The 26412-nt window shown below is 42.1% G+C and overlaps 1 protein-coding gene and 3 non-coding genes across 4 annotated transcripts in view; all 4 read left to right on the top strand.

Moving 5' to 3' along the window:
- LOC126267133 (G-protein coupled receptor 52-like) overlaps window positions 1-26412 on the top strand; it is an 882235-nt gene that overhangs the window by 559696 nt on the left and 296127 nt on the right. The gene's annotated exons all lie outside the window — the stretch shown is intronic.
- On the top strand, window positions 7831-7905 carry Trnas-cga (transfer RNA serine (anticodon CGA)). The gene has a single exon. It is a non-coding gene; the product is annotated as a tRNA-Ser (tRNA).
- Trnas-cga (transfer RNA serine (anticodon CGA)) lies at window positions 8131-8205 on the top strand. Its single transcript has one exon. It is a non-coding gene; the product is annotated as a tRNA-Ser (tRNA).
- Window positions 8431-8505, top strand: Trnas-cga (transfer RNA serine (anticodon CGA)). Its single transcript has one exon. It is a non-coding gene; the product is annotated as a tRNA-Ser (tRNA).

Here is a 26412-nt window from a genome sequence, read left to right as displayed (position 1 = left end):
TAAAGGAACACAGCGAAGGGTTGCAATTGATGTGCTGCCCCCCCCCCCCTCCAACTCACCAGATCTGAACCCACTCGAACACATCTGAGGTGTTATTGGACGTGGCGTCACAGGTCATCGCCTCCCCTTCCTCTCCCCGGAATTTATGGAATTAGCTCACATGTGTGTGAAGATGGTGCTACCTCCCTCCAGCGACTTATCAAGGCCTCATTGCTTCCATGCCACAATCCATCGCCCCAGTTATCCGTGCCAAAGGTGGACTTACTGGCTATTAGGTAGGTGGTCATAATGTTCTGGCTAATCCGTGTATGTGAGCACATGGGAACATCCCAGAAACAATATGATAATTTTTTAGAAATGGCTATGAGATCGAAATTACTGGAAAGAAATGTAGAGTTATGACTATTGAGCAAAAAAGTGACAATTTGCCGTAGCAAGTTTACATTTTCCCCCTAATAGATCACGTGGAGAACAATTCCACTAAACCTTTCAATTAGTAAAAAAAAGGCAACACCATACAATCATAAATTCACGTAATGATAATGACTAACTAGGATAGCACTGTGTGAATGGACTGGATGAATAAATGAATTACCGTTATTAATTCTTGAACATGAAACTCACTTTAAAAAATGGATTTACCTTTGGTGACACAGACAGTGAAGGACGGCGAAGCTGACGGGCTTTGTCGGCTTTTACATTATTGATAATTGGTAAGGAAGTTATATATAGAGTGATACGTAGGTCGAATTACTTGACTTAAAAATAACGTATTCCTTTATTTTCAATAAAGACTATCGGTCAGTGATTGCCAATACATGAAATACTTTTAGGCGTTTTATTAATTGATAATAACGTTTGGCTGGGCCGGCAGTTTTACAGAGAGGCAGCAGATGAAAACGGGCCGAAGGGCACCATTAACTTAATGCAGGTCGTAAAAGACGACGTCACAGTCAAGAGGGACACCGTTCGCTGAAGGTTGTTACGTGTATTGGACACGATAATAGGACACCGTCACGCGCCGACACAATGCGGACAGCAGGTAACACAACTACCGTGCAGAGGAATCGCTGAAATTCTGTAGGAGATGACCGCCATTCCCACGTTCCTAAAGCGCTTTTCTGCGACGAGAACGTCGTAAAGTATGGTAAAGGTCGTGGAAGGTAATCAAAAATGAACCTTGGGCAGAGAATGCAGAAACGACGGCGCCAGTCTGCCGACAGGGCAGCAGTATACCGGTGGTCACTACGCAGGCTCTGTGGAAGCTACAGGTATTTATGCTCTTGGCAGAACACATCAGGCAAAGTGTGAGGATTCCGTAAGTGTGAGACTACAACTTCCTCGTCCCAAAAATACTTTTAGCTGGCTCCTCATATATATAAATCAGATAAGAATCTTATCTTCAGATTAAAACTGAAGAAACTGCAAAAAGGTGGGAATTTAACGCGATCAGACCTGGATAATCTGACTAAACCAGAGGTTGTACAGAGTTTCAGGGAGAGAATAGGGGAAAAATTGACAGGAACTAGGGAAATAAACACAGTAGAAGAAGAATGGGTAGCATTTAGGGATGAAGTAGTGAAGGCAGCAGAGGATCAAGTAGGTAAAAAGGCGAGGGCTAGTAGAAATCCTTGGGTAACAGAAGAAATATTGAATTTAATTGATGAAAGGAGAAAATATAAAAATGCAGTAAATGAAGCAGGCAAAAAGGAGTGCAAACGTCTCAAAAATGAGATCGACAGGAAATGCAAAATGGCTAAGCAGGGATGGCTAGAGGACAAATGTAAGGATGTAGAGGCTTATCTCACTAGGGGCAAGACGGATACTGCCTACAGGAAAATCAAAGAGACCTTTGGAGCAAACAGAACCAATTGTATGAATATCAAGAGCTCAGATGGAAACCCAGTTCTAAGCAAAGAACGGAAACCAGAAAGGTGGAAGGAGTATATAGAGGGTCTATACAAGAACGATGTACTTGAGGACAATATTATGGAAATTGAAGAGGATGTAGATGAAGATGAAATGAGAGACATGACACTGCGTGAAGAGTTTGACAGAGCACTGAGAGACCTAAGCCGAAACAAAGCCCCAGGAATAAATAACATTCCATTATAACTACCGACGGCCTTGGGAGAGCCAGTCCTGACAAAACTCTACCATCTGGTGAGCAAGATGTATGAGACAGGTGAAATTCCCTCAGACTTCAAGAATAAAATAATAATTCCAATCCCAAAGAAAGCAGGTGTTGACAGATGTGAAAATTACCGATCAGTTTAATAAGCCACGGCTGCAAAATACTAACACGTATTCTTTACAGACGAATGGAAAAACTGGTAGAAGCCGACCTCGGGGAAGATCAGTTTGGATTCCGTAGAAATATGGAACACGTGAGGCAATACTGACCCTACGACTTATCTTAGAAGCTAGATTAAGAAAAGGCAACCCTACGTTTCTAGACTTTCTAGACTTGGAGAAAGCTTTTGACATTGTTGAGTGGAATACTCTCGTTCACATTCTGAATGTGGCAGGGGTAAAATACAGGGAGCGAAGGGCTATTTACGATTTGTACAGAAACCAGATGGTAGTTATAAGAGACGAGGGACTGGAAAGGGAAGCAGTGGTTGGGAAGGCAGTGAGACAGGGTTGTAGCCTATCCCCGATGTTATTCAATCTGTATGTTGAGCAAGCAATGAAGGAAACAAAAGAAAAATTCGGAGTGGGTGTTAAAACCCATGGAGAAGAAATAAAAACTTTGAGGTTTGCCGATGACATTGTAATCCTGTCAGAGACAGCAACGGACTTGGAAGAGCAGTTGAACGGAATGGACAGTGTCTTGAAAGGAGGATATAAGATGAACATCAACAAAAGCAAAATGAGGATAATGGGATGTAGTCGAACTAAATCGGGCGATGCTGAGGGTATTAGATTAGGAAATGAGACACTTAAAGTAGTAAGTGAGTTTTACTATTTGGGGAGCAAAATAACTGATGATGGTCGAAGTAGAGAGGATATAAAATGTAGACTGACGATGGCAAGGAAAGCGTTTCTGAAGAAGAGAAATTTCTTAACATCGAGTATAGATTTAAGTGTCACGAAGTCGGTATTGGAAGTATTTGTATGGAGTGTAGACATGTATGGAAGTGAAACATGTACGATAAATAGTTTGGACAAGAAGAGAATAGAAGCTTTCTAAATGTGGCGCTACAGAAGAATGCTGAAGATTAGATGGGTAGATCACATAACTAATGAGGAGGTATTGAATAGTATTGGGGAGAAGAGAAGTATGTGGCACAACTTGACCAGAAGAAGGGATCGGTTGGTAGGACATGTTCTGAGGCATCAAGGGATCACCAATTTAGTACTGGGGGGCAGCGTGGAGGGTAAAAATTGTAGAGGGGGACCAAGAGATGAGTACACTAAGCAGATTCAGAAGGATGTAGCTTGCCGTAGGTAGTGGGAGATGAAGAATCTTGCACAGGATAGAGTAGCATGGAGAGCTGAGTCAAACCAGTCTCAGGACTGAAGACCACACAGCAAGAATCTTAGGAGGGTCGCAGAAAACAACAAGCTGTAACACAATCACACGCTCGTTTCAGACACTGATAGGACAAACAAAACAAATTCCTTTCTTTAGCTGTAGGCTCTGGGCGCAAAAATGTGGGAATTGCATTTGGTCAGTCTGGTGTGACGGAATAGTTTCGGAAAATCATTGAGAAGTGGGAGGATGCTCCAAGACAATTGATACTTGTTATTGTATGACTGCTCGTGAGAGGCTAGGATTGGCTCTCAATGAAGGGAAAAATGTTATGAGGTAAGATACGAGGAACGTCAGATTTAGTCCACAGCTACTGATAGAAATACTTCGAATTCTGCTGGCAGAATTTGGTGTGAGAAGTAGTCACTTCACTTTGCAGCTCCAGCTCGAGCATGACGTAAAGTTTGCGTCACATCGCTTTTCGGGAATCACAGGTGTCGTGCACAGTGAACGCCAACAACAGCACTGCCGGACAAGACAATGACGCAGTTAAAAGAATGGTAACATCTGCAATCGGCTTCTGCGTGTATAGGTCGCAATGTACTCAGTAAATGGTAGTGTGTTAACAAGTAGAAGGAAGGCGCCTTCCTCGCATGCATTATTTTACAAACTCAAATTTTGACAGTCATTGTCATCAGATCGTGGAAATACATCAGTGTACTGACATAGTATTAAAGTATCTAGCGGTTCCTTGTCGTCAATCTCCATCAGCCATAGTTGTAACTGTTTCATGTTCTTACGATAATTTTTTAGTGAATAGCATGTTATTAAACTTGTTCGTGTTATTCTTCTGTGCAACTACTGCACTCGTTTTGTTTGGGAACTTACAATTGACAATAGAACTTTCATCATATGTATCTTATCTGGCCACATAATTAAATTACAATATCACTATTCCACCCCCTCATGAAGTCTACAGGCCCATAATTTAGCCTTAATTAAAATCCTTGTGTAACAAACATCGGGCATCTACGTACTGATACAGGCTAATTACCTAAAAGCGTAGGTGTTGGGGTAGTATACCAGTATATCTTTTTCTTTTCCTTTTCTTTGTGTCATCAGTTTTCTGACTGGTTTGATGCGGGCCACCACGAATTTCTCTCCTGTGCCATCCATCCTCTTCATCTCAGAGTAGCACTTGCATCCTACGTCCTCAATTATTTGCTGCATGTATTCCAATATCTGCTTCCTCTACAGTTTTTGCCCTCTGTAGCTCTCTCAACTACCATGGAAGTCATTCCCTGATGTCTTAACGGATGTCCTATCATCCTGTCTCTACTCCTTGTCAGTGTGTTCCACATATTCCTTTCCTCAGCGATTCTGTGCAGAACCTTCTCATTCCTCACCTTATCAGTTCATTTAATTTCCAACGTTCGTCAATAGAGAAAATAAACAATTTTTTCAGCCTTCAGTTGCAAGGTAATTTTTACTCGTTTACCTAGGTTTGTAATGGAATCTTCTTCAGAACCTATAAATTAAACCACATACGGACATATACTACTCACTGAAATGCATCATCAGTCTAATAATTGAATAATAAAGAAATCGTGATACTTACAAAAAATTAAACTGCCCCTGAGATCGATGAACTAATGGTTCTGCTACGCACCACCCTCAAGTACAATTATTTCTCTTGCAATAATAAAATATATTCGCAACCCTGTGGCCTAGCTATGGGCAGCCCGTTAGCTGGTATCATGTCAGATATTTTTATAAACTCAATGGAGCAGACGTTTTTTTCGGAATTATCCAGATAATATAATTTTCTATGCGAGATATGTAGATGACTTGCTGTTTGTGTTTGAAGGCTCCCATGAAGAGCTAGAACTGTTATTTACCACTTTCAATAATCTCCATGAAAAAATCAGTTTTACGCAAGAAAATCAGACAGCTGATAGGACCTTAGACTATCTCGATCTGACTCTATCCATTATTGGCAACAAAATAGATTTCAAAATTATTCGGAAAGCAACCTATTCCGACATCATCATCCCAGCTGATTCTACCCATCCTCAGGCCCATAAAATGGCCTTTTTTCACTCGAGTATCCATCGAGCACTTTCCATTCCGCTTTCGCCAGTCAACTTACAGAATGAATCAAAAGTCCTCGAAAACATCGCTCAGAATAATGGATATAATCCCAGTATAGTGAGACAGTTGTTCAACAAAAAAACACGAAAGAAGACTACCACCCTTTCCAGTTCAGATACCCACAATCAACACCAGGCAACGAAATGCATATCAGTTCCCTTTATAGGTAACATATCCTATATGGTAGGTCGTTTATTAAAAAACCTAGGGTGTAAAGTTTCATACTCTACCACCAACAACCTCAAAAAGAATTTAGTTCATTCTCTGGATAAAGGTACTGATAAATCATCGCTATCAGATGTGTATAAGATCACTTGTACTGAATGTCCTTCTTATTACATTGGCCAGACAGGAAGGGCCCTGTCTGTTAGGTTTAAAGAGCATCTGCCGACAAAAAGCGGTGATGGAACACGAGGATCTACATTTGCTGAACATCTGGTCCAAAAGGCGTATGCTCCCAAGCCTCTAAAAGACGCAGAGCTTTTGCATAATGAAGTCAAGGGATGTAGGCTAGGCACCCTCGAAGAATTGTAAATTTTTAAACATCTTATTTTTGACAGAGAGAACTTACTTAATGATCAGCTGCAACTAAAAAATAGAAGTGATTTCGAAGGATTTCAACCTTTACTCCAGTGGAGCTGACCCACAGTCGGCTTCGAATGGCCGATGCTGTTTCCCTATCTGCTTTTTCCCTTTATTATAGCGCAATTGTACATGTGTGTCTTTGTATTTCGTAATATGCTTGGTAATGACACATAGTTGCTAAGGCGTTTTTATGTTAAAGACATTTTATGCTTAGCACGCATGGTTTCGACACTAATTTTTTAGTTACTGTAGCGGGGCTTCGCCCTCTTACTATAATATTTAAATGTAAAAAAAAATTATACCTTGGCTTTGTAGTTTGTTCTCAGGTAAATTGTTTAATGTTGCTATACCAATAGATAGGTTTGTCCATTTGTAGGACGGCTTTCAGTCACATTTTGTTTATATGTATATTTGCTCTAAGTAATTTTGAGACAGTTTGTCTCTCGCGCCTGCGCTTGCGCATGCGCTTGGCCGCGGCCGAGCCCCGCCGCGAAACTGCTCGCGACGCCTAGTTTCCGCGCCGCTCACGTGTGGTTCTTCTTTCTGGCCAGCGTAGTTCCGTCTACGTTGGCCTTAATGGTTTTAATTTTGACAGACATAATCTTATGATCATAAGTCGTGTGATGCTGAGGGAATTAGATTAGGATGTGAGACACTTAAAGTAGCAAAGGAGTTTTGCTATTTGGGGAGCAAAATAACTGATGATGGTCCAAGTAGAGAGGATATAAAATGTAGACTGGCAATGGCAAGGAAAGCGTTTCTGAAGAAGAGAAGTTTGTTAACATCGAGTATAGATTTAAGTGTCAGGAAGTCATTTCTGAAAGTATTTGTATGGAGTGTAGCCATGTATGGTAGTGAATCATGGACGATAAATAGTTTGGACAAGAAGAGAATAGAAGCTTTCGAAATGTGGTGCTACAGAAGAATGCTGAAGATTAGATGGGTAGATCACATAACTAATGAGGAAGTATTGAATCGGATTGGGGAGAAGAGAAGTTTGTGGCACAACTTGACCAGAAGAAGGGATCGGTTGGTAGGACATGTTCTGAAGCATCAGGGGATCACCAATTTAGTATTGGAGGGCAGTGTGGAGGGTAAAAATCGTAGAGGGAGACCAAGAGATGACTACACTAAGCAAATTCAGAAGGATGTAGGTTGCAGTAGGTACTGGGAGATGAAGAAGCTTGCACAGGATAGAGTAGCATGGAGAGCTGCATCAAACCAGTTTCAGGACTGAAGACCACAACAACAACAATCTTATGATTATGCGTCTTTATTGTTTTAATTTTTAATCTGTGACATGGCCAGTGTTTGGCTCTCAAAATAATTTAATTTTTTTGTAACTATCACGATTTCTTTATTATTCAGTCATTAGACTGATGATGCATTTCAGTGAGTAATATATGTCCGTATGTGGTTTCATTTATAGGTTCTGAAGAAGTTTCCATTACTGGAATCGAAACCTAGGTAAACGAGTAAAAATTAAAGCCATGTCTCCGCAATATCCTTTCTTTCAGGAGTGCTAGTTCTGCAAGGTTCGCAGAAGAGCTTCTGTAAAGTTTGGAAGGTAGGAGACGGATACTGGCAGAAGTAAAGCTGTGAATACCGGACGTGAGTCGTGCTTCGGTAGCTCAGTTGGTAGAGCACTTGCCCGCGAAAGGCAAAGGTCCCGAGTTCGAGTCTCGGTCGGGCACACAGTTTTAATCTGCCAGGAAGTTTCATATCAGCGCACACTCCGCTGCAGAGTGAAAATCTCATTCTGGAAACATCCCCCAGGCTGTGGCTAAGCCATGTCTCCGCAATATCCTTTCTTTCAGGAGTGCTAGTTCTGCAAGGTTCGCAGAAGAGCTTCTGTAAAGTTTGGAAGGTAGGAGACGGATACTGGCAGAAGTAAAGCTGTGAGTACCGGACGTGAGTCGTGCTTCGGTAGCTCAGTTGGTAGAGCACTTGCCCGCGAAAGGCAAAGGTCCCGAGTTCGAGTCTCGGTCGGGCACACAGTTTTAATCTGCCAGGAAGTTTCATATCAGCGCACACTCCGCTGCAGAGTGAAAATCTCATTCTGGAAACATCCCCCAGGCTGTGGCTAAGCCATGTCTCCGCAATATCCTTTCTTTCAGGAGTGCTAGTTCTGCAAGGTTCGCAGAAGAGCTTCTGTAAAGTTTGGAAGGTAGGAGACGGATACTGGCAGAAGTAAAGCTGTGAGTACCGGACGTGAGTCGTGCTTCGGTAGCTCAGTTGGTAGAGCACTTGCCCGCGAAAGGCAAAGGTCCCGAGTTCGAGTCTCGGTCGGGCACACAGTTTTAATCTGCCAGGAAGTTTCATATCAGCGCACACTCCGCTGCAGAGTGAAAATCTCATTCTGGAGTAAAAATTACCTTGCAACTGAAGGCTGAAAAAATTGTTTATTTTCTGTACATTTCGCGGTTGCTGACGCGCTGCATTATGTTAAAGATTTATAAAAAAGTTCGTCAGCAGCACGACGTCTCAAATGCTTCGATTCTCATCTGTTCCAGTTTTCCCACAGTCCGTGTTTCACTATCGTACAATGCTGTGCTCCAGAGGTACATTCTCAGAAACTGTTTCCTCAAATCGAGACCTATTTCTGATACTAGTAGACTTCTCTTGGCCAGGAACGCCTTATTTACCGTTGCTAGTCTGCTTTTGATGTCCTCCTTGCTCCGTCCGTTATTGGTTATTTTACTGCCTAGGTAGCAGAATTCCGTGACTTCATCTACTTCGTAACCATCAATCCCAATGTTAAATTTCTTGCTGTTCTCATTTATACAACTTCTCATTACTTTTGTCTTTCTTCGATTTACTCTCAGTCGGTATTCTGTACTCATTAGACTGTCCATTCCCTTCAGAAGACCATCTTTTCACTCTCACTCAGGTTAACAATGACATCAGCGAATAGTGGTTTAAATGGCTCTGAGCACTATGGGACTTAACATCTGTGGTCATCAGTCCCCTGGAACTTACAACTACCTAAACCTAACGAACCTAAGAACATCACACACATCCATGCCCGAGGCAGGATTCGAACCTGCGACCGTAGCAGTCCCGCAGTTCCAGACTGAAACGAATAGTATTATTCATATATTTTCACCTTGAATTTTAAATTCAAGTCCTGAGCCTTACTTTTATTTCCATCATTGCGGTAGGGGTGAAAGACAAAATCACTGTCTCACACCCTTTTTAATCCGAGCACTTCGTTCTTGGCCGCCCACCCTTATTATTCCCTCTTGGCTCTTGTACATATTGTACATTACCCGCTTTCCCTATGGCTTACCGCTATTTTTCTCAGAATTTCAAACATCTTGCACCATTTAACATTGTCGAACGCTTTTTCCAGGTCGACAAATCCTAAGAACGCGACTTTATTTTTCTTTAGTCTTGCTTCCAGTTATCAAGCACAACGTCAGCATTGCCTCTCTGGTGCCTTTACCTTTTCTAAAGCTAAACTGATCGTCCTCTAATACACCCTCAATTTTCTTTTCCATTCTTCTGTATATTATTCTTGTGAGCAGCTTGGATGCGTGACCTGTTAAGCTGATTGTCCTTTAATTCTAGCACTTGTCGGCTCAAGAAGTCTTCGGAACTGTATGGATATTTTTCCGAAAGTCAGATAGTATGTAACCAAATTCATACATTCTACACATCAACGTGAATAGTCATTTTGTCGCCACTTCCACCAATGATTTTAGAAATTCCGATGGAATGTTACCTATCCCCTCTGCCTTATATGATCCTAAGTCCTCCAAAGCTCTCTTAAATTCTCATTCTATTTCTGGATACCCTATCCCTTCTAAATCTACTACTGTTTGTTCTTCTCTCACATCATACTAATCTCCCCCCCTCCCTCCCCTTCAATGTACTGTTTCCACATATCCTGTATGATGAGACAGTCCTTCCGACAGTCATTTCTTTTTCGATTTCTTCACATTTTTCTTGCAGCCATTTTGTCTTAGCTTCCCTGCACTTCCTGTTTACTTTGTTCCTCAGCGACTTGTATTTCTGTATTCCTGAATTTCCCTGGACATTTTTGTACGTCCTTTTTTCATCGATCAACTGAAGTATGTCTTCTGTTACCCATAATTTCTTCGCAGTTACACTCTTTGTACCTATGTTTTCCTTCCCAGCTACTATGGTTGGCCTTTTTAGAGATGCCCCTTCCTTTTCAACTGTACTGTCTACTGAGCTATTCCTTATTGCCTTATCTATACCCTTAGAGAACTTCAATCGTATCTTGTCATCCCTCAGTACTTCCGTATTCCCCTTCTTTGCGTACATCTATAAAGCTGAAAACTCTGTCGATGAAATATTACATCAATGCTCGCATGCAAGCTACGATCTAGCCACGAACACCTGTATGTTCCAGTACAGAAAACAATTATCGAAATTAAACCAGAGACAAAGCCACAGAAACAGTACATAGACAGGGTCCTCGTAATACATCTAGCTGAACGCCACCTGAAACCCAAGTGTGCTTTGTCAAAGGCGTTAATGACGGTTGTCGCATTTGGGCGTTGAAGTGAATCACTGGTAACAAGTGAATATTTGTCCGGGATTGGGACTCTAATCCGAATTTCCCGATTAACGAAAGTGGCCTTCACTGCCGCGGCTGTCAGACCACGCTTCCCGTCCAACACAAATTCTGTTACATGCTACTGATGTAGAGTTAGCTACCCATATACCCCTCACTCATAGTTCCTGATTCCCGTAAGAAATCTATCATGGTCTACATGTGCACTGAACGGAAGGACCTCCGGTCATCGTTAGCTTGCGTTAAGTTGGTGCATAAGTTCCTGGCATTTCACCATTTTATTGTTGCTGTGGTCTTCTGTCCGTACACTGGTTTGGTGCAAGTCTTCATGATACTCTATCCTGTGAAAGCCTCTTCATCTCCGAGTAACTAATGCAACCTACATACTTCTGAATCTGCCTACTTATTCATCACTTGGTCTCTCTCTACAGTTTTTACCCTCCCTCCCGCTTCCCTCCAGTACTAAACTGGTGATCCCTTGATGCCTCAGAATGTGTCCTACAAACCGATTCCTTCTTTTAGTAAGGTTGTACCACTAATTTCTCTTCTCACCAATTCTATTCGGTACCACCTCATTAGTTACGTGATCTGCCCATCTAATCTTCAGCATTTTTCTGTTGCACCAAATTTGAAAAACTTGTATTCTCTTCTTGTCTAAACTGCTTGTCGTCCATGTTTCACTTCCGTGCTTGGCTATACTCAATACAAACACTTTCAGAAAGGATTTCCTGACACTTAAATCTATATTCGATGTTAACAAAGTTCTCTTCCTCAGAGACGCTTTTCTTGCCATTGTCAGTCTGTATTTTATATCCTATCTACATCGACCGCATTAGTTATTTTGCTTAGCAAACAGCAAAATTAATTTACCACTTCAAGTGTCCCATTTCCCAATCCAACTCTCTTAGCATCATTCGATTTAATTCGACTGCATTCCACTATCTTCGTTTCGATTTTGTTGATGTTCATCTCAAATCCTCCTTTCAAAACACTGTCCATTCTGTTCAGCAGCTCTTCAAAGTCCTTCGCTGTCTCTGACAGAATTACAATGTCAACGACATAACTCAAAGTTTTTTTTTCCTACTCCAAACTTTTCTTTTGTTTCCTTTACTGCTTGCTCAATATGCAGATTGAATAACATCTGGGATAAGATACAACCCTGTCTCACTCCCTTCTCAACCACTGTTTCTCTTTCGTGCCCCTCCCCCCTTATACCTGTCATCTGGTTTTTGTACAAACTGTAAACAGCCTTTCGCTCCCTATATTGTACCACTGCTACATTTAGAATTTGAAAGAGAGTATTCCAGTCAACAATGTAAAAAGCTTTCTCTGAGCATGCAAATGCTATAAACGTAGGTTTGCCTTCCCTTAACCTATCTTCATGAGAAGTCGTACGGTTAGTATTGCCTCGCGTGTTCCCACATTTCTCCGGAATCCAAACTGATCTTCCCCGAGGTCGGCTTCCACCAGTTTTTCCATTCTTTTTTAAAGGATTCGTATCAGTTTTTTGCAGCCATGACTTATTAAACTGATAATTGGGCAATTTTCACATCTGTTCGCACCTGCTATTTTTTTAATTGGGATTATTATATCCTTCTTTAAGTCTGAGGGTATTTCGCCTGTGTCTTGCATCTTGCTCATCATATCGAAGCGTTTTGTCACGGCTGGCTCTCCCAAGGCTATCACTAGCTTTAACGGAATGTTGTCTACTCCCGGGGCCTTGTTTCGACTTAGGTCTTTCAGTGCTCTGTCAAACTCTTCACGCAGTATCATGTCTCTCATTTCATCTTCATCTACATACTCTTCCATTTCCATAATATTGTCCTCAAGAACATCGCCCCTGTATAGACCCTCTATATACTCCTTCCACCTTTCTGCTTCCCCTTCTTTGCTTAGGACTGGTTTTCCATCTAAGCTCTTGATATTCGTACAGGTGCTCTTTTTCTGCAAAGGTCTCTAATTTTCCTGTACGCAGTATCTTTCTTCCCCTAGTGATTTATGATTCTACATCTTTTTCTCCATAAGTTTTTATAAACACCACAGATAATCGTAGCAGAGCCTTTTGTCAGTGTGCTTGGATTGGCCATCTAATCGGAAACACTGCTCAAGAGTACTTCGTCTGGCCCTCTAATCTGGCAATAAATGGAATTTGTCTGACTGGCTAATCGGGCTAAGTGCTCAAACTCTGCCATACAGTGTAGGCTTACTTAGTGTACCCTGGCGCACTACAAATACACATAAATCTACATCCATTCACCCCAAGCTATTTATGGTGTATGGCGGAGGATATTTTGGGTATCGCTGTCACTCCTCCACCACACTGATGCAGTCACGAATGGTGCGCAGGAAGAAGCCTCCGTCTGAGTTTGAATCTCTCTAATTTCACCGTAATGGTCTTTTCGTGAGATATATGTAGGAGAAGGTAATATGTTGTTTGCTCTCGGAATTTCAGAAGTAAACCAAACCATGATGTAAAACATACATCTTGTGTTTCCTTCTGGAGCTAGATGTCCATCTCCGTGACGCTGTAGTGCTCACTAAACGATCCCCTAAAAACACGCTCTTTTCTGCTTTGGATCTTCTGTATTTCCACTCTCAGATTGTGGAGCATTATCCAAGTGCCCATCGAACGAGGGTTTTGTAAGCTATCTCCTATGTCCCGAATTGTGCTGAACGCATTCTCTGAAAATTATTTCGAACAGTTAGTTCATGAATCCACGTGAATAGCAAGCGGTGGTGAAAACACACTTGACCCCTTAGCAACAAACAATTCTGAGCTAATAACAAGCATCAAAACGGATACAGGAATTAGTGAACACAGGATTCTAGTATCGAGATTGAATATTGCAACCCCCCAAATTCTCCAAAAATAAACGAAAAATATACATATTCGGAAATGCAGATAAACAATTCACTTGACGCCTTCCTGAGATACAATCTCCACTCCTTCCAAATTAACAATGTAAATGCAGACCATATGTGGCTAGAATTCGAAGAAATAGTATCGGTACCAAATAAATTAACAAACGACGAAGCTGATCCTCTTTGGTGCACAAAATGGGTCAGAAACAACGAAAAAAACATGTCAAATTCAAGCAGACGCAAAATCTTCAAGATTGGCGGTCTTTTACAGAACCTCGAAATTTAGCTCGGACTTCACTCCGAGATGCTTATAATAGTTTCCACGATGAAACTTTGTCTCGAAACCTGGCAGAAAATCCAAAGAGATTCTGGTCGTATGTAAAGTATGCCAGCGGCAAGACACAATCAATACCTTCTCCAAGCAATAGTAATGGAGATACTACCGAAGACAGTGCTGCCAAAGCACAGTTACTAATCACAGCCTTCCGAAATGCCTTCACAAAAGAAGACGAAGTAAATATTCCAGAATTCAAATCAAGAACAGCCACCAACATGAAGCAGATATCCTCTGAGAAATGAAGCAACTTAAATCACTTAATAAGAGTAATTTCTTCTGGTTCTAACTGTATACCAGTTAGGTTCCTTTCAGAGTATGTTGATACAATAGCTCTATACTTAACAATCATGTACAACCTTTCGATCGACCAAAGATCCGTACCCAAAGACTGGAAAGTTGCACAAGCCACACCAATATTCAAGAGAGGTATTAGGTGTAATCCACTAAATTACAGACCCTTATCATTAAAGTCGAAATGCAGCAGGATTTTGGAACATATATTGCTTTCGAACATTATGAATTACCTCGGAGAAAACGGTCTATTGACACATTTTCAACACGGATATAGAAAACATCGTTCTTGTGAAACAAATCTAGCTCTTTACTCGCACGAAGTGTTGAGTGTTATCCGCAAGGGATTTCAAATTGATTCCATAATTCTGGATTTCCGGAAGGCTTTTGACACTGTACCACACAAGCGGCTGGTAGTGACATTTCGTATCTATGGAATGTCATCTCAGTTACGTGGCTGGATTCGTCATTTCCTGTCAGAGAGGTCACAGTAAGTAGTAACAGACTGAAATTCATCGAGTAAAACAGAAGTGATCTCTGACGTTCCCCAAGGTAGTGTTATAGGCCCTTTACTGTTCCTTATCTATATAAACGATTTGGGAGACAATCTGAGCAGCCATATTAGGTTGTTTGCAGATGACTCAGTCGTTTACCGGCTAGTGAAGTCATCACAAGGTCAAAACAAATTACAAAATTATTTTGAAAAGATATAAGTTTAGTGCAAAAATTGGCAATTGACCCTAATTAACGAAACGTGTGAGGTCATCCACATGAGGGCTAAAGGAATACGTTAAACCTCGGCTACACGGTAAATCAATCAAATCTAAAGGCCGTAAATTCAACTAAATTCCTAGAAATTACAATTATGAACAACTTAAATTTGAAGTTACACATTGAAAACGTTGTGGGGAAGCCTAGCCAAAGACAGCGTTTTATTAGCAGGACACTTAGAAAATGTACCAGACCTACTAAGGAGACTGACCACATTACGCTTGTCCGTCCTCTTTTAGAATGCTGCTGCGCGGTGTCGGATTGTTACCAGATAGGATTATCGGAGTACGTCGAAAAAGTTCAAAGAAGGGCAACAAGTTTCGTATTATCGCGAAATAGGGGAGAGTGTCACTGAAATGATACAGTATTTGGGGTGGATATCATTACAACAAAGGCGTCCTTGTTGCGGAGGAATCTCCTAACGAAATTCCAATCTCTAACTTTCTCCTCCGAATGCGAAAATATTTTGTTGAAGGCAACCTATATAGGGGGAAACGATCACCACGATAAAATAAGGGAAGGCAGAGGTCGTACGGAAAGACAGGTGTTCGTTCTTTCCGTGCGCTGTACGAGATTGGAATAATAGAGAAATGTGAAGATGGTTCGATGAACTGTCTGCCAGGCACTTAAAGGTGATTTGCAGAGTGTCCATGTAGATGTAGGTGTAGGTGTAGATGTAGATGTAGATGTAGATGTAGATGTAGATGTAGAAGTAGATGTGGTTTCTGTGAAGATGTTCCCCTGGTGCTGCCTGATCTTACAAAAGCGGGTATTTATCTTACAGTTTCCTATCCTGACCGCGATAGTCCCATACTGCAGGACTCTCGCTTCATCAGGGTAATTATGATCAAACTGCTAGGAGACATTAAGGAACAAAAGAGGGGAAATTAGAAACCTACGTGAATAAGAATACGTAGTCTGGTTCAAATGAACAGATGCATCGAGAGAAAAACCTCGGATATTGATACAAGAAAGCAACTTCATCAATTAATGTGATGGCACTGGAATGAGTGGCAAAGTGTGCAAAAATTGTTGAGCTTTTATGTGTTACATGACAACAGAAGATAATCACACATAATAAATGCTGAAACATTCAAGAAAACGAAGGTGAAAGACACATTGAGTCAAATGATGCTACGGCGAAAGTAACCTGAGTGGCAACATGGATGATCACGAGGATTCATCGCGGCCGTACTTCCGAGCTAACGTCATAGTACCTAGTAGTCGAGGTTTTGCGAGTAGCGAGCAGCGAGATGTTTAAGCGGTGTGTTCGTTGAAGTGCGGCATTAATTTATAAAAGACTGAATTTTCGGCACACAGCAACACTGATTCAACATGGTTCCTAAAAGATGCTCGGGTATGACAAGCTTCATTGTCATGCTTGATACAGTCATAGTGTCCGAACCGTTCCTCTACTATTCGCAGCACACAATGCTGTAAAACGTCCTCATATTCTTCCTCGTTTAGCGTTTTTTAAGCGCAAAAACTGGACTGCACCCTAACCACGAAAAACACGCCCACATCGTAACACCGCCTCCTCCATATTTCAGTGTTGGCACTACACATGATATAAGGAAGGACAGGCACACAGGAATCAGTCGCAATCCCATTGGTTTTTTTTCTTGCATATCCAGATTTTAGCTATAGATAGCCATCTTCATTGCTAAAATACAAGTAAATTATAGAATTAGAACTGATAAGCAGAACACCACATTATCCAATTGAAATGATCCGTTTTGGTCAACATACGCATTGAGTGAGCTACAGTCCAACGAACTCCCAGCAGTACATGTCACCGACTTTATAGGTGTACAAGACTAAACTAAAGATGCTGTTTACAAGCAGCTCCAGTTGCGTCATGAAGTGTAAGTAACGCCCTCCCAAAAATTAGATAACCCAGTTCCTTTCCGATAAAGTGGTTTAAAACATTTTTATTCAATAAGATCCGCAAGTATATTTGCTTATCACATTTAAAATACATCAAAAAGCGCCGATTTACATTGTGTTTACTTATACCCGTATGTCAGTGGTGAAGCGATCCTCCAAAGCATTAATTGGTTGATAGAACTGTCCCCTGCAGAACTTTTACATAACATTTGAAATAAAAATTTAAAAGGTTTTTGAAGACCAAAAAAATGTTCAAATGTATGTGAAATATTATGGGACTTAACTGCTAAGGTCATCAGTCCCTAAGCTTACACACTACTTAACCTAAATTATCCTAAGGACAAACACACACACCCATGCCCAAGGGATGGTTCAAACCTCCGCCGGGACCAGCCGCACAGTCCATGACTGCAGCACCTGAGACCGCTCGGCTAATCCCGCGCGGCTTTTGAAGATCGTCTTGATAAAATACAGTTACACAGCAACTGGAATTCGTCAAAAGCTAAATTCTGGCGTGGTCTCCAATATCACAAACGTTAAGGGATCCGCTAAATAATTAATTTAAAAGAAACATAAATTTTATAGAGATTTATTTTTTGAGGATCTGCGAATGTCATTGTAAAGTACCGAACATCAACATGACAAGGACATTTTAACTAGGTGTAATTAATAAAGTCTGACACCCTCCACTGACGTTAATTTCTTACGCAAGATATGATGAAGCTCCATTTATGATGTGCTTCTTGCAAAGAACAGTAAACACAGTGCCTTATACTTAGCCCCTAAGCCAACTGTTGAATGGTGTTTTACTTGTTTGATGGTAAAACCGGTATAGCACTTGACAATACAAACAAAATGGAAGCAAAATGGAAGACAATCCGATTCAGTGATAATAATCAGCTTCTACTTATGACTCTAATCTAGACTGTAATAATAAAATTGGAAGAAAGTGTTAATCAGAACATAGGGAGAAGTTGTGATCTAAATGACACCAGATTTATTCATTCTTAACATCACAAACAACAAAAATGATGAGAGAAACATTACACAAACATTTTTTATTTAACAAACGCTTTCACTAACATGGGGTCTATGGTTTACAAAGTGATGACTTGGGGATTGACACACGACATTAACCAGAACACTAATCGCTTTATCTGACTTCATACACGTGAATCGGAGTTATTACACAAAACTACGCCTCCATCGAGCATCTATACTCTACTATTCAAAAAAGAAAAACATAATTCCAAAAAACAGCGAATACTTTACCCTCCTGCTGCTCAAGACAGCACATCACGATGAGTTCGCTGACTGAAGTCGTGGACACCGGCAATGTGTTATTAGTGGCGCATTCCCGAAAAATGTAAGTACTCGGCCTCGCGTTCGGTTAATTCGGAATGCAGGTACTTTCCTATGAGCCTCTGAAACCCCAGTGGATTCCAGTGTGCGGATGGACCCGTTTGCTGGTCTGCCAAACCAATTTGACTCTGTGCCACGACTGTGCTGACGGAATACGTCAAATGTTTAGACGGCCGAATCAAGACAAATAAGTACACCCACGCTTCACTTGTAGTGAGCGTGATGATATAAGCAGTACCTCTGACGCTTCAGAAGGTGACTGGCACAGGCTCTAAGTGGCACACTAGCAAAGGAAACAAGTCTCACCAGTTAGGTAAAGACCTGCAGTTCTTTGCTAGCGAAGCGCCAGTACAGAGGGAGAGTCTTCTTCCTTCCTGCTCGCTTCTTCCTCAGCTCGGTGCCAAAAGCACATTTACATTTTAGATTCCCCCCATTTTTGCACAAGCTAATCACGAGCTGGAGCCCGGCATTCTTTGCTGGGATAGCGGCCTTTGCTCTGCAAACACCGATTTGACCAATCAGAGCCTTTAAAGTTAATTGTGAGAAAAAGGAAAAAAGATTCAGCTTCGCAGCCTCTTTCCCACGCGTTTCCCGTGTCTTTATGCTAACAAAATGCTCAGGATGGAAGCACAGCCCTCCGTAAGGAGCTTGATATCTCCCCTGTAGCGTCCATTTCAAAGTTTCCAAAGAACGGCCATGAACTCGCTAAAAGCCTCGTGCTTCCACAAATATGTTTTGAAACAGAGTCTGGACATCTGGGCGCGATTCGCCCTGACTCACGGAAATTCGCAGAACGTTCACAGTCCTTTTGTCGGCCTCCTTCCTAACAAGGGCTCATCCTCTGCTTTATTGCCGGTCTACAATGTGCTGGCCAGTGCAGTGGCGACTTCTCAGCGCTACTCTGTATACCTGGACGCGCCTGCCACCCGTATGGCGCCAACTAAATGTCTCTTCACAATGAGACTGCGGAACTCGGCCATCCGGAAATGCCTCCACACATTCCGGAGAAAAAACGCGCTTTGCTGGGTCCACCATTGCCGCAGCTTTTACTGCACTCGTTTAAATCGGCACCCTATTGCTTTGAATGCAGGTAAAGACCATTTCATCATAATGTACAAAGCCAAATGACAGTAATGATCATATTCCGTAAGAACATGAAGCGGCATAATACCGACTCAGAAGTGAGAGTACCCTGCAATCTCTCAACTCGTCACTCAAGATAATTCTACTCCAGTCAATGGCCGGCCGGTGTGATCGAGAGGTTCTAGGCGCTTCAGTCTGGAACCGTGCGACCGCTACAGTCGCACGTTCGAATACTGCCTAGGGCATGGATGTGTGTGATGTCCTTAGGTTAGTTAGGTTTAACTAATTCTAAGTTCATGGGGACTGATGACCTCAGATGTTAAGTCCCATCGTGCTCAGAGCCATTTGAACTCCAGTCAGTGAAATTCTAGGCCGAAGACTTTTCTGCAGGCACCCCAAACAGCAATGGGATACCAGCATAACAGTCGCCCATCACACGGCACAACAATCAGAGGTGCCATTTCTTATCATAGCACGATCCCTCTGAAGGTCATCCACATAAGCAATTGTTTATAAAATGTTCAGCACCCCACACTCTTCACACCTTGTACATGTCATCCGGCCTCTGGCGATTCTCGCGCCACTGCGTGAGCGGTTTTCAGGTTTCGGCCAGTCAGTCAGACTGTGTTCGCTGCCGCGAGGCTCCTCTCAACTTGCACGGTAGATTCTAATATGTTTACATGGTTCTAATTCAGCTGTTTGTTCATGCTAATGCACCGTCTTCGTCGTTCGTGTTTAGGGGAGTTTTATTAGCATCGTATTTTATTTTTTAGGTCTTTTCTGCTCCTATCATTTAAAAAACAATCTTTAAAGATTTTTAAATTTTAACTACCGCTTTCACCAGATGACGGTATATTGGACGTGAATGGTGGGGTGTGGTTACAAGGCAATGTTCAACATTACTATGTTATAAAGAGCGTATGTGAGTACTTGCCTGTTTCATTCAAAGAAAATGGCTCTGAGCACTATGGGTTCTAAACATATGAGGTCGTCAGTCTCCTAAAACTTAGAACTACTTAAACCTAACCAACCTAAGGACATCACACACACATGCATATCCGAGGCAGGATTCGAACCTGCGACCGTAGCGGTCGCGCGGTTCCAGTCTGAAGTGATCATTCAAAGAACTGGCTATTCAAAAGTTTAATTTACACCTCAGAATTGGGGGATCGAATAGTTTATATGAGCTCTTAATATATTATTTTTTGTACAGATTGCCTGAAGATGCACCTATAAGTGGTGCGAAACCGGTCGCGGATTTTATAAAAATCATTGATACAGCCAGCGTGGAATTTTCTTTGAAAAAATGTCGAACTTTGGCTGTGGTTGCCTACCCTACAAAACAACACATCAATGTGACATCTGATACACTGAGATACAGATTGTGCAGCACGTTCCCTAAATCGCTCCAGGCAAATGGCGGGATGGTTCCTTTGAAAAGGCACGGCCGGCTTCCTTCCCTGTCCTTCCCTAATCCAATGAGACCGATGACCTCGCAGTTTCGTCTCTTCCCCCCAAACAACCCAACTCAACCCAGTCTGGATTGGCCCAGTCTCTCACGGACGTAGCAGTTCTCACAAACTTCAACATACGCACACGTGGCTGACAAACTATAGCCTGCAGCGTGCTCGACCCAGACACATTCCTCTGCCATTCTCACGGAGGAAGAGGGCGCACAGCCCGGCAGTGACCAGAGAGCGGCCGAGGTAATTAGTGACAGACGTGGGCCGCTGACGCTAAATGTTGCGCGCTGCGCGCCGGGTCGCCATTACGGCGCGGCCCGAGCCACGGCGGGCCGGCCGCTGTGATTCGCGCCAGAAATTGCATCGGGCGGCCTAATTAGCACAATTCAAGGCGCCATTCCCCGCCCCCCGCCGGTGGACTTAATTACGAGAGCCGGCCGCCGCTTCGCCGCTTGTTAGCTAATTGAGCGATTGGTGACGCCTAATCAACGGCGCGGCGATGACAGGCGGCGGGCAGGCGCCGGCGCTATCCGTCAGGTAATTGCCTACAATTCTACTCTGCCTGTGGGGGCGGCGTGACCGACAGGTGGCACTCGCCGTGGTCTGCCGCCTCCCACCACCCATCACAGTTCGGCAGCACGCCATCACCAGGACGTGGTCTCCCTCCTCAACTCCGCAGGTCTGAACTAGAGACGGAAAACTACCGTAGGCTATGATAGACTACCATATGTAAGCGGAGGCTAAGGTACGAGGGTCACTCCAAAAGAAATGCACACTATTTTTGTAAAAATACAGTTCCCCAAGGGTCGGTGCTGGGGCCACTGCTGTTTCTTATTTATATAAATGATATGCCTTCTAGTATTACAGGTGATTCAAAAATATTTCTGTTTGCTCATGACACCAGCTTGGTAGTGAAAGATCTTGTGTGTAATACTGAAGGATTATCAAATAATGTAGTTCATGAAATAAGTTCGTGGCTTGTGGGAAATAATTTGATGCTAAATCACAGTAAGACACAGTTTTTACAGTTTCTAACTCACAGTTCAACAAGAACTGATATTTTGATCAGACATAATGGGCATATTATAAGCGCGATGGAACAGTTCAAGTTCCTAGGCGTTCGTATAGAGAGTAAGCTGTTGTGGAAAGCCCATGCTCAGGATCTTGTTAAGAAACTAAATGCTGCTTTATTTACCATTAGAACAGTATCTGAAATAAGTGATATTTCAACACGAAAAGTAGTATACTTCGCATATTTTCATACGCTTATGTCGTTTGGTGTTACTTTTTGGGGTAATTCTTCTGATTCAAAAAGGGTATTTTGGCTCAAAAACGGGCTGTTTGAGCTATGTGTGGTGTAAGTTCGAGAACCTCTTGTCGACTCCTGTTCAATAGTCTGGGAATTTTGACATTGCCCTCGCAGTATATATTTTCTTTAATGTCGTTTGTTGTTAGCAATATTAGCTTATTCCCAAGAGTTAGCTGCTTTCACTCAGTTAATACTAGGCAGACATCAAATCTGCATGTGGAGTGCACTTCCGTGACTCTTGTGCAGAAAGGAGTGCAGTATTCTGTTGCATCCGTTTTCAATAAGCTACCACAAGAACTCAAAAATCTTAGCAGTATCTCAAACACTTTTAAGTCTAAACTGAAGAGTTTCCTCATGGCTAACTCCTTCTATTCTCTCGAGGAGCTCCTGGAAGAGCTAAAAAATTAAGCAAATTCCAGTGTTACATTGTTGTTTTTCTTTATTTAAACTTAGGACTTGTCGCCTGAATATGTGTATCTGTTTCTACAATTGTGTTATAATTGCATGTATTGACTCGTTCCATGACCAAGGAGACTTCTCTTTAATGTGGTCCCACGGAACAATAAATTAATAAATATGTGAAAGTTTTACAGTGTGTAGATACATCCTTCCCGCTTGTTTTCAAACTTCGTGCAACCTGTTCCCGTGCAGCATGTCTTCAAGATAGCTGCTACACTTGACGTTCGTCAGAAACAACGTGCTGTCGTAGAATTATTGTGCTGTGAAAACGAGACAGTGGAAAACATCAACAAGAGGTTTAAAAATGTGTATGGAGATGCTGCTGTCGATCGCAGTACAGTTAGTCAGTGGGCAAGCACGTTACGTGATGAAAGCGGGCACGGAAATATTGAGGATTGTCCTCTCATCGGCAGGCCTCGTACTGCACACACTTCAGACAATGTGCAGAGAGTTAACGAATTGATGACTGCTGACAGACGCATTACAGTGAACGAATTGTCACGCCACGTTGGGACAGGGGAGAGAAGTGTGTGCAGAATACTGAAAGTGTTGGCGTTAAAAAGGGTTTGTGCCAGGTCGGTTCCCAGGATGTTGACAGTGGCTCACAAAGAAACATGAAAAACGGTATGCTGCCAACTTTTGGAACAGTACGAGAATGGTGGAGATGAATTTCTTGGAAGAATTGTGACAGGTTATGAAACATGGCTCCATCATTTTTCACCAGAGACGAATAGGCAATCAGTGGAGTGCCATCATGCAAATTCACCGAAGAAAAAAAAATTCAAAACCACACCTTCTGCTAGAAAAGTTATGCCTACGGTGTTTCTCGATTCCGAAGGACTCTTGCTTGTGGACATCGTGCCAAGTGGAACCACCACAAATTCTGATGCACATGTGACGACACTGAAGAAAGTTCAAGCTCGACTGAGTCGTGTTCGACCACATCGGCAAAAGCAGGTTGGTTTGCTGCTGCACAACAACGCACGGCCACATGTCAGTGAGAAAACCATGGAAGCGATCACAAAACTCGGATGGGATACGCTGAAACATCCGCCTTACAGCCCTGACCTGGCTCCATGTGACTATCATCTCTTTGGGAAACTGAAAGACTCTCTTCGTGGAACAAGGTTTGATGATGATGACTCCCTTGTGCAACCTGCGAAACAGTGGCTCCAACAGGTTGGTCCAGAATTTCACCGTGCGGGTATACAGGCGTTGGTTCCAAGATGGCGTAAAGCAGTTGCGAGGGATGGAAATTATGTGGAGAAATGAAAATATTGTTCCTAAAGGATGTATCTACACACTGTAAAACTTTCAAACATGTACAATAAAAGTTGTGTTTACAAAAAAAGTGTGCATTTGTTTTGGAGTGATCCTCGTAGATTTCCCAGCAGCTTCGATCAGTTAAGGTTGTGCTCTCGTTATCTGTACTTTGTGTCTGTTGCATATGTGTCGGACGTTTCCTAAAAATGATCGCTTTCTTTGCGTATGCGACCAGGACTTACTAGACACCCCTAAAAGCAGGAAGCAGTGAACCTTCTACGAACTGAGGGTGGATATACACTGATGGGAAAAAATGTCAACATCATAAACTAATTAATGCACAGTAATGAAATTTCGAGATTATGTATGTCTAGGTAACTCATTTAACTCATTAACATTGCAAGATCACACGTTAATGTAAGTGCTGGATAAGCCATTGCAAATGTGAAATGCTGATACATTAACAACTGATGTCACCGCCACAATGTTGTTGTTGTTGTCTTCAGTCCTGAGACTGGTTTGATGCAGCTCCCCATGCTACTCTATCGTGTGCAAGCTGCTTCATCTCCCAGTACCTACTGCAACCTACATCCTTCTGAATCTGCTTAGTGTACTCATCTCTCGGTCTCCCTCTACGATTTTTACCCTCCACGCTGCCCTCCAATGCTAAATTTGTGATCCCTTGATGCCTCAAAACATGTCCTACCAACCGATCCCTTCTTCTAGTCAAGTTGTGCCACAAACTTCTCTTCTCCCCAATCCTATTCAATACCTCCTCATTAGTTACGTGATCTATCCACCTTATCTTCAGTATTCTTCTGTAGCATCACATTTCGAAAGCTTCTATTCTCTTCTTGTCCAAACTAGTTATCGTCCATGTTTCACTTCCATACATGGCTACACTCCAAACAAATACTTTCAGAAACGACTTCCTGATACATAGATCTATATTCGATGTTAACAAATTTCTCTTCTTCAGAAACGCTTTCCTTGCCATTGCCAGTCTACATTTTATATCCTCTCTACTTCGACCATCATCAGTTATTATACTTCCTAAATAGCAAAACTCCTTTACTACTTTAAGTGTCTCATTTCCTAATCTAATTCCCTCAGCATCACCCGATTTAATTTGACTACATTCCATTATCCTCGTTTTGCTTTTGTTAATGTTCATCTTATATCCTCCTTTCAAGACACTGTCCATTCCGTTCAACTGCTCTTCCAAGTCCTTTGCCGTCTCTGACAGAATTACAATGTCATCGGCGAACCTCAAAGTTTTTACTTCGTCTCCATGAATTTTAATACCTACTCCAAATTTTTCTTTTGTTTCCTTTACTGCTTGCTCAATATACAGATTGAATAACATCGGGGAGAGGCTACAACCCTGTCTCACTCCTTTCCCAACCACTGCTTCCCTTTCATGCCCCTCGACTCTTATTACTGCCATCTGGTTTCTGTACAAATTATAAATAGCCTTTCGCTCCCTGTATTTTACCCCTGCCACCTTTAGAATTTGAAAAAGTGTATTCCAGTCAACATTGTCAAAAGCTTTCTCTAAGTCTACAAATGCTAGAAACGTAGGTTTGCCTTTTCTTAATCTTTCTTCTAAAATAAGTCGTAAGGTCAGTATTGCCTCACGTGTTCCAACATTTCGACGGAATCCAAACTGATCCTCCCCGAGGTCTGCATCTACCAGTTTTTCCATTCGTCTGTAAAGAATTCGCGTTAGTATTTTGCAGACGTGGCTTATTAAACTGATAGTTCGGTAATTTCCACATCTGTCAACACCTGCTTTCTTTGGGATTGGAATTATTATATTCTTCTTGAAGTCTGAGGGTATTTCGCCTGTCTCATACATCTTGCTCACCAGCTGGTAGAGTTTTGTCATGACTGGCTCTCCCAAGGCCGTCAGTAGTTCTAATGGAATGTTGTCTACTCCGGGGGCCTTGTTTCGACTCAGGTCTTTCAGTGCTCTGTCAAACTCTTCACGCAGTATTGTATCTCCCATTTCGTCTTCATCTACATCCTCTTCTATTTCCATAATATTGTCCTCAAGTACATCGCCCTTGTATAAACCTTCTATATACTCCTTCCACCTTTCTACCTTCCCTTCTTTGCTTAGAACTGGGCTGCCATCTGAGCTCTTGATATTCATACACGTGGTTCTCTTCTCTCCAAAGGTCTCTTTAATTTTCCTGTAGGCAGTATCTATCTTACCCCTAGTGAGATAAGCTTCTACATCCTTACATTTGTCCTCTAGCCATCCCTGTTTAGCCATTTTGCACTTCCTGTCGATCTCATTTTTGAGACGTCTGTATTCCTTTTTGCTTGCTTCATTTACTGCATTTTTATATTTTCTCCTTTCATCAATTAAATTCAATATTTCTTCTGTTACCCAAGGATTTCTAGCAGCCCTCGTCTTTGTACCTACTTTATCCTCTGCTGCCTTCACTACTACATCCCTCAGAGCTACCCATTCTTCTTCTACTGTATTTCTTTCCCCTATTCCTGTCAATTGTTCCCTTATGCTCTCTCTGAAACTCTGTACAACCTCTGGTTCTTTCAGTTTAT

The sequence above is a fragment of the Schistocerca gregaria genome, chromosome 4 (assembly GCF_023897955.1).
Source record: "Schistocerca gregaria isolate iqSchGreg1 chromosome 4, iqSchGreg1.2, whole genome shotgun sequence".
NCBI classification, from domain to species: domain Eukaryota; kingdom Metazoa; phylum Arthropoda; class Insecta; order Orthoptera; family Acrididae; genus Schistocerca; species Schistocerca gregaria.
This window is presented reverse-complemented; position numbering and strand designations above follow the sequence as displayed.